Source organism: Rhinolophus sinicus, linkage group LG01 (assembly GCF_036562045.2).
Source record: "Rhinolophus sinicus isolate RSC01 linkage group LG01, ASM3656204v1, whole genome shotgun sequence".
Classification (NCBI taxonomy): domain Eukaryota; kingdom Metazoa; phylum Chordata; class Mammalia; order Chiroptera; family Rhinolophidae; genus Rhinolophus; species Rhinolophus sinicus.
This window is the reverse complement of record NC_133751.1, coordinates 202,696,729-202,705,238: the sequence shown is the minus strand read 5'-3', so window position 1 is coordinate 202,705,238 and position 8,510 is coordinate 202,696,729. Positions and strand designations below refer to the sequence as shown.

General features: G+C 45.3%; 1 pseudogene; it reads right to left on the bottom strand.

Annotated features, from left to right (window-relative positions):
* Positions 1-5,957: 5,957 nt before the first annotated feature.
* LOC109451480 (small ribosomal subunit protein eS6) lies at positions 5,958-8,228 on the bottom strand (annotated as a pseudogene).
* Between the last annotated feature and the right edge of the window lie 282 nt (positions 8,229-8,510).

The window sequence follows — 8,510 nt, the reverse complement described above, 5'->3', positions numbered from 1 at the left end:
CCGACTTATGATCCCGTGATCTTCCATAGTCCTCCCCACCTGGCTTTCGCCTCACACATGTCCTCTAAATCTTGATCTCTATTTGATTTCTCAATTCTTCTGGAACTTCCAGACCAGAGAGGGGAGGCCAACAATAAACAAGAAATCAAACAAATAAGACAATTTTAGACTATGATAAGTTCCATGAACGACATAAATACAAGATTTGGTAGAAGGCTTTGGGGGATGGGAGCATGTCAGAGTGTGTGGTCAGGGGACTATCTCAGAGTCCTTAAGGACGAGAAGGTACCAAGCAAAGAGCCAGAGAAAGCGAGTCCCAGCAAACCAAACAGCATGTGCAAAGACCCCGAGGTGGCAGAGTCGTCTGGTGGAGCTCAGGGAAGTGGGCAAGGCTGGGCTGCTGGCTGAGTTAAATTCCAAGTGCCTTGGGAGGATTTTCAGCAGGACAGTGGCATGACTGATCTGATTTATGTGGGAGCTGGCTGTGGGAACTGCACTTCGTGAGTCCTTTGAGTTGTTTCTGCAGTTTTCTGTTTGTATCATTGCCTTGGGATAGCTTTACAGGGGTTATTTTAGGTTCTGTGGCCATTTTGGTTAAACCAACAGCAGGATGTATTTTATGAGTGCAGCACACTATGGCAAGTTTCAGCAAGCCTCCCACATGCTTCTCTGTGACCTTGGCGGCTGTCTCCCCCAGGAGGGATGCTGATGCCTCCAAATGGTAGACTCTATGCCTTTGATATGCTACCACTCAGCACCTCTCAGGCCTGCCTTCTACTGAGGGTAGAGGCATCAGTCAGGGCTCTCCAGAAAAACAGAACCAATAGGAGCTCTCTCTCTATTTTTTATGCTAAGGAATTGGCTTATGTGATTGTGGGGGCTGGCAAGTCTGAAATCTATAGGGCAGGCTGGCAGGCTGGAAACTCAGGTAGGAGTTCACGCTGCCACCTTGAGGCAGAAGTTCTGCTCTGGAAAGAATTCAGGTTCTGCTCTTGAAGTTTTCAACTGATTGGATGAGGCCCACCCACATCATGAAGGTAATAAAGTCAATTCCTTGTAGATGTTAAACACATGTGTAAAATATCTTCATGGCGACATTTAGATTAATGTTTAAATAAGTAACTGGGTATTATAGCATAGCCAAGTTGACACATAAAACTAACCATCACAGTAAAATATATAAAAAAATAAAATAAAAGTTCTTATTCTAGGACCAATTCATGAAATATTTGAGCCAACCTGGGCTCTTTTGTTTTTCCAGGCAACCCTACGTGTGAGTGTTGGGGGCGTTAACCTCCACCAACTATCCTTTGCTTGAAGATGAAGGCATTTGACTGAGGCTGAGCTAGGCCTGCAATTGTGAAAGAATAAAGTTCTGGGCATCCATTTCCCAATCAGGGCCTGGAGGCTGGTGTGAGAAGCCAGGTCAAGCCCAAACCTCTCCCCTCTGACTCTCAACCTATAGCCCAGTCGGTGAGGTTCATGGCCAAAGCGAGCTGGGCTTCCCTGGCCAGGAGATGCCTCTCTGAGCTGTTCCCCTTCCCTGAGGGTTCTCAAGGGGTTTTCCTGGTTCACTAAATTGCAAGTCTTTCCTGTGTAATCTTTATCTTCTCTTAACCAAATACTTCAAGTTCACAGTCAAAGGGTCTGACCCTTCTCACAGAGTCTGCTGAACTCTGCCATCCATAACCTCCTGCTTCCTTGTCTTGGTGGTTTGTGTGGTTAGATGAAACTCAACCGCAGGGACAGGCAAAATAAGCCAAAGGGAAATGAACACGTCCCACACAGCCTGACTCTGGGGTAAAGGTCAGTGACAAGCCTGTGTTGTTCAATGGTCCCCATCTCAGTTCTGAGTCCTAAAGTGCGTGTGTGCAAACCGCCAGGCATGCTGGGTGGACTGATACCAGCTCTGTGGCATGCTTCACTTTGTTTGGTTCAAGCTTTCACCCTGGACAGTTGGCCAATGGGCACAGTCTCCCCAGGGGGGTTCCTTGTGGATGGGGCTCCGACTCGGCCTCATGCCAGGGGCTCTTGACCCCCAACCCAAAGAATATGATTGCTTTAATTTGGCTTCCTTCAAAAGCAAATTTTGAGACAAGAATTGGGTGAAGTAGTTTATTTGAGATGTGATCCCAGAAAGCGTGGGGTAGAAAAGTGAGAGAAAGAGGAGAGGAAAGAAAATTAAGTACGTATTAATGGGCAAGTTATAGCCTTGGGAAATGGGTTCAGTCCTACTGGGACCTTCTGAGAGACTGTGTGGGAACATGCCTCAGAATTGCCACCAAGGGGCCAGGAAGCTCTGGTGTATTAGTTACCTGTTTTTAAAAACAGTTTTATTAAGATAGAATTCTCATACCATACAACTCACCCATTAAGAGAGTACAACTCAGTGGTTTTATATATTCATAGATATGTGCAACATCACCATAGCCAATTTTAGAAGATTTTCTTTACCTCAAAAAGAAATCCCATACCCTTTAGCTATCACTCCTATCTACTACCACCCACCTCAATCTAAGCAACCACAACTTTACAGATGACCCGTGAACAACGCAGGGGTCAGGGATGCTGATCCCCCATGCAGTTGAAAATCCATGTATAATTTTTGACTCCCCCAAAACTTAACTACATTTGTCTTTTGGTATCTACTGGGAATTGGTTCCAGAAACTACTGAGGATACGAAAATCCTCGGATGCTCAAGTCCCCTGTATAAAATGGTATAGAACAATGCATACATGTTTTCTGTCTCTAGATTGGCCTATCCTGAATATTTCATATGAATGGAATCATATACTACCACGTGACTGACTTCTTTCACTTTTCAAGCTGTAGCAGGTATCTGTACTTCATTTCTTTTTATGGCCAAATAATATTCCATTGTATGTATAGATCGCATTTTCTTTCTTCATTTGTCCTTTGATGGACATTTGAGTCATTTCTACCTTTTGGCTATCATGCATAATGCTGCTATAAACATTTGTGTACAAGTTTTTGCGTGAACATACAGTTTCATTTCTCTTGGGTATATACTCAGAAGTGCACCATTTTGCATCCCTCCCAGGGGTATATGAGACTTTTATTTTTAAAAAAAATTTGTTAAAGATTTTATTGGGGAAGGGGAACAGGACTTTATTGGGGGTACAGTGTGTATTTCCAGGACTTCTTTTTACTGGGGAACACTGGGAAAACAGGTGTTTTTCCCAGGACTCATCAGCTCCATCCAAGTCAAGTTGTTGCCCTTTCAGTCTTAGTTGTGGAGGGCGCAGCTCAGCTCCAGGTACAGTTGCCGTTTTTAGTTGCAGGTGGCGCAGCCCACCATCCCTTGTGGGAGTTGAACCGGCAACCTTGTCGTTGAGAGCCCCCACTCCAACCAACTGAGCCATCTGGGAGCTCATCTGCAGCTCAGCTCAAGGTGCCCTGTTCAATCTTTGTTGCAGGGGGCGCAGCCCACCACCCCTTGTGGGGGTCGAACCAACAACTTTGTGGTTGAGAGCCTGCTCTCCAACCAACTGAGCCATCTGGCCACCTGGGAGCTCAGCGCCAGCTCATTGACTTCATTCTAGTTACGGAGGGTGCAGCTCACTGGCCCATGTGGGAATCAAACCGGCAGTCCTGTTGCCCAGAGCTTGCACTCTAATCAACAGCCACCTGTCCGCCCCAGTATATGAGACTTTTAGTTAGCTATTGCTGCATATCAAATTACTCTGAAACCTAGCAGCTAAAATAGTAAACATTTATTATATCACACCGTTTTTGAGGGTCAGGAATTCAGGAGTGGAGTGAGTGGTTCTGGCTCAGTGTTCTGGCTCAGGGTCTCTCACGAGGCTGGAATCATCTGAAGGTTTGACTGGGCCTGGAGGATCTACTTCCAAGGTGGCTCGCTTCCAAGGGCTGTCTTGGAAGCTACCTACTGCATGGGACACTTATCCACTCACTCCCATCCCTCAGTAGAAGGGTGCTCCTGGGGTGGCATTTTGGCCTAAGCCAGAACACACTGAAGACACTATGGTGCTGAAGAACACCCGCAGGCGGAGAGAGATTTAGGAAACTGTCAGAGTGTATGAGCGTAGTTGCAGACACAGCCGGGGAACCAACCTTTCCTTCTACTGTGATCAGGCCTGTCCCACATCAGGCCTCCTGTGTCCCTCCTTCCTTGCTGAAAGACCCACCACCACCCAACACTTGTCCTGATGCCAATATCCAGCCCCTCCTCTGTCTGAGCATGCTCTGCCGTTGGTCTGTTTCTAGTCCTGTGGTTGGAACTTTCTTCTAGTTTCTTATCTACGCTTCCCTTAGTTGATCAATAGCTATTTCAGCAGATTTCCCCAGGTCTTTTTCTTTAACTCTTTAGTTGATTTTTTTTTTTTGCTTTATGATTACAAAAGCAATAAATACTAATTGCTGAAAATACAAACAACACAGAAATATATTTCTTAGAAAGTAAAAGTTCCTTGTAATCCAGCTCTCTAGAAATGACCACTGTTTCCTGTTTGACATATGTTCTATAATAATTTTCGTGCATAAAAACTCACCCTGTAACTGACATGCCTGGGGATCCAACCCTCCCTGTTGCTTTGCTCCTTACAGGTTTCTCTTGGCAACATATCTTGCCTGGATGCCTTTCCAGGTCAGGATGTGTGCATCAGCCTCCACCTTTCATATGCACATACAGCACTCTTTAGTGTACGTGTCCCATCATTTATTTTGCACATTCCCTATTGATGGAGATAGCAGGTGCCTTTGGGGTCCCATGTCTGATCCCCTTGGCCTGACTCTGATTTCAGCTGCAGCTGGGGAGGAAGGGTCCCAACTCAGGCTCATGCTTTCATCTTCTGCTTCTGTAGAAGGACCTTCTCTGAAGCACAGGATCCCTCTAAACCTTTGTACAAACACAGCTTCGAAGTGCTGGGGAGCTAACAGCCTGGGAGGAAGCCAATTAGCAACCAGTTATTTGGTCCTTTGGGCAGATGGTTCTGGGAGGCATGCAGGACACTCTGCTTTTAGGAGTTAAGACAAAAAGAAATTTAAGTTGTCTCCAATTTTTCTTATTACAAACACAGCTATTACTAGTATCTCCTTACATTCATCTGTGTATTTGAGCTCCTATTTTTTTCCATAAATTTCTAGAGGTAAGGTTGCGGGGCCAAAGGGATATACTTCTGTATTTCGGTAGCTATTGCCAAACTTGTGCTCCAGAAGTGTTGTGCTTCCCATCCATGGTGAGGGAGGCTGTTTCCTTCTATCGGGGAGGCTGGATGCAGTGAGGAGGTTGTCCATGCAGGGAGCCAGAACAGCTCAGAGCAAGGCTTCAGAGTGCATGAGGAGGGGTCTGCAAAGGGGAATGATGGCGGTAACGGAGGATTGGCTACATAGTGAGGTTGACCTAGTAGGTAATTATGTTGAAAATAACAGAAGGCATGTTTCTCAATCTCAGGGAAGGATGGAAAGGAATGAACACTGTGGTGTTGGAATGAGAGATACTGATATCAGTTCATGTTTTTCAATTTTTATAGATAGATATAAAAATAAACTTGATGTGTGCATATAAGTATGTGTGTATGTTTATATATATATATATTTATGTTTATACATACATATATTTCCTAGTTCTGCTTGCTGAGGGAGCCTGGGGGCAGCGAACCCCAGTAGAAACGAGCACACCTGGCACCCAGATCTTGGTCTCTAAACACCATTTTCCACTAAAAAGGCACCAGAGCTCCTTGGAAAATGGCTGATTGTAGGCTGGCCCAGGGAAATACATGATGAGCCTGGAACATCTTATTGTACCAGAAGATACGGACATATTCATGATGAAGACATATGAAAAAGATATAGGAACTAGCTTGAAGGGGTTCCCACTGGCCAAATCTGGGATAATTTGAATATCAACATAAATAATGATAATGAATTTTTTTTTTGATATCTGATTTTATTTATTTGTTACTCTTAGAAAATCTCATTTTTGACGGGACTCAGTCTTAGAGGTAGAAGCTCTCAGAGAGAACAGCCTGCATCTCTTGGCAGTCTGTTCCTGGCATTTTTCTTTGGCCTCCTTCATTCTCTTGGTCCAAAGTTTAGCATATTCTGCCGCCTCTTCCTCATTTTTCTTAGTACGCTGTTTCTTCAGAGCAATATGCTGACGTTTGAGTTGCAGGACTCATGGAGTAACGAGACGCTAAATCTTGGGTGCTTTGGCCCTAGGTTTCTTACTGTCTTTGTTTAGGGCTTTCTCACAACATATTGGCGGACATCGTCTTCTTTAGAGAGATTGAAAAGTTTGCGGATTCTGCTAGATCTTTTGGGCCCCAGGTGACGAAGCACAGTAGTATCAGTGAGACCAGGAATATCTTTCTCCCTTCTTATTACATTGACCAAGTTGAGAACACTAAGATTGGCATCCGCAATGCAAGCCTGAACAGATTTGTGCTTTCTTTCTCCAGTCCTCCTTGGTCTATAACAGGAATGCCCCTTACTCAGGAGCAGGCGGACACGGCCATGGGTCACGACACCCTGCTTCATGGGGAAACCTTGTTTGTCGTTCCCACCACTGATTCAAACCATACAACCCTTCCATTCTTCACCCAGAGCATCAGCAGCAACTTCTGTGGCCACACGCTTCTCATAAAACGTACAAAGTTTGCGTTCATCATCCATTTTGATGAGTTTCTGGCAGCTGGGAAAGAGACGTTCAGCTTCCTCCTGAAGCAGCCGACAGCCTCCAAGGAGCAATGAATTCTTATTCATTGACTAAAATAAAAGATCCCAAGTCTACATGGATATAAATAAATAGTAAGAGAATAACATTTTTCCTTGCAATACAATGCCAACTAATAAATGAAGGAATGATAGAATTAGAATCATTTGGCAACCATTGTAGTAATAATTAATTGCTCCAAGAATCGTAAATGGATGCTAAAATTAATGGGTAAGCGTTTGATGAGAAATGGGACATTTATAGAACCTCAAAGTACCTCCCCACAATATACATATTAATCCCCAAGGGAAAAGTAGTAAGTCTCCAGGGGAGAAGCCTGGCAGGTAGGTACCCTCTTCATCCAGGGGATAAAGTTACCATCTTCAGTAGTGGGACAAATCGAAACTGTGTGCTACCTCACAGGATGCAATGAAAGGCACACAGTCCTTTCCTATGACATTCCTCCCAAAACATGTAACCAGAATCTATCATAAGGAAACATTAAACTAACCATAAATGAGAGAAAGCCTTTAAAATCATTGGCCTATAATCTTAAAAAAAAAATGTCAAGGTCCTGAAAGTCAAGGAAAAATGGAGGAACTGTTCAAGATTGGGACAATTGGCGGAACTTGAAAGGGTCCGCGGATTAGTCACAGCCATGGGTCACTCTGTGCAGTTCCTGATGCTAATGGCTGCCTTGTGGTGCTGGAGGAGAGGGTCCCCGTTTGCAGGAAATACCTACTAAAGGATTCAGGGAGCCTGGGCTTCCGGTCAGCAGCTTACTCTCAAACGGTTCAGGACAAAAAGTTCTTTGTACTGTTCTTGCAAAACTTTTCTGGAAAGGTCTTATCATTAAAAAGTCCACACGTTCCTGGGCCGGCCCGGTGGCTCAGGCGGTTAGAGCTCCGTGCTCCTAACTCCGAAGGCTGCCGGTTCGATTCCCACATGGGCCAGTGGGCTCTCAGCCACAAGGTTGCCAGTTCAATTCCTCGAGTCCCGCAAGGGATGGTGGGCTCTGCCCCCTGCAACTAAGATTGAACACGGCACCTTGAGCTGAGCTCAGTTGGTTGGAGCGCGGGCTCTCAACCACAAGGTTGCCAGTTCAATTCCTCGACTCCCGCAAGGGATGGTGGGCTGTGCCCCCTGCAACTAGCAACGGCAACTGGACCTGGAGCTGAGCTGCGCTCTCCACAACTAAGACTGAAAGAACAACTTGAAGCTGAACAGAACCCCCCACAACTAAGATTGAAAGGACAACAATTTGACCATTGTTCCCCAATAAAGTCCTGTTCCCCTTCCCCAATAAAAAAAATAAATAAATAAATAAAATAATAAAAAAAAAGAAATGGCATGTTGCACATCACAGGATACCAAGGAAAGTCATTTCTAAAAAAAAAAAAAAAAAAAAAAAAAAAGTCCACACGTTCCTGGGAGCCTATAAGAATTATCTCAATCCTCACAGCAACAGGCTAAGGACGGTTACCTCTGCTTGATGGATGAGAAAAATGAGGCCCTGCGGCTCACACAGGCCATTGGGACGCACGCATTCAGCCAGGGCTGCACTGTCCATTTAGGTCACTCAGTGAGGTGAGTGGTCCGTCAAGAGTGGGCTTTGCAGGGGGAGTGGGTGCGAGCTGTGCTTTTTCCTCTGAGAAATTGAGAGGACAGTGCCCTCCTCAAGGGTGAATGGAAACGATACTGAAGTCTGGTTGGTGCCCACAGACCCCCCCCCACTATTGGGGGTGGGGTACTGCCCCCACATAGGGGCCACACAGGGAATATATTTGGGACCAGGCTCCTGGCCAGCGATCTCTG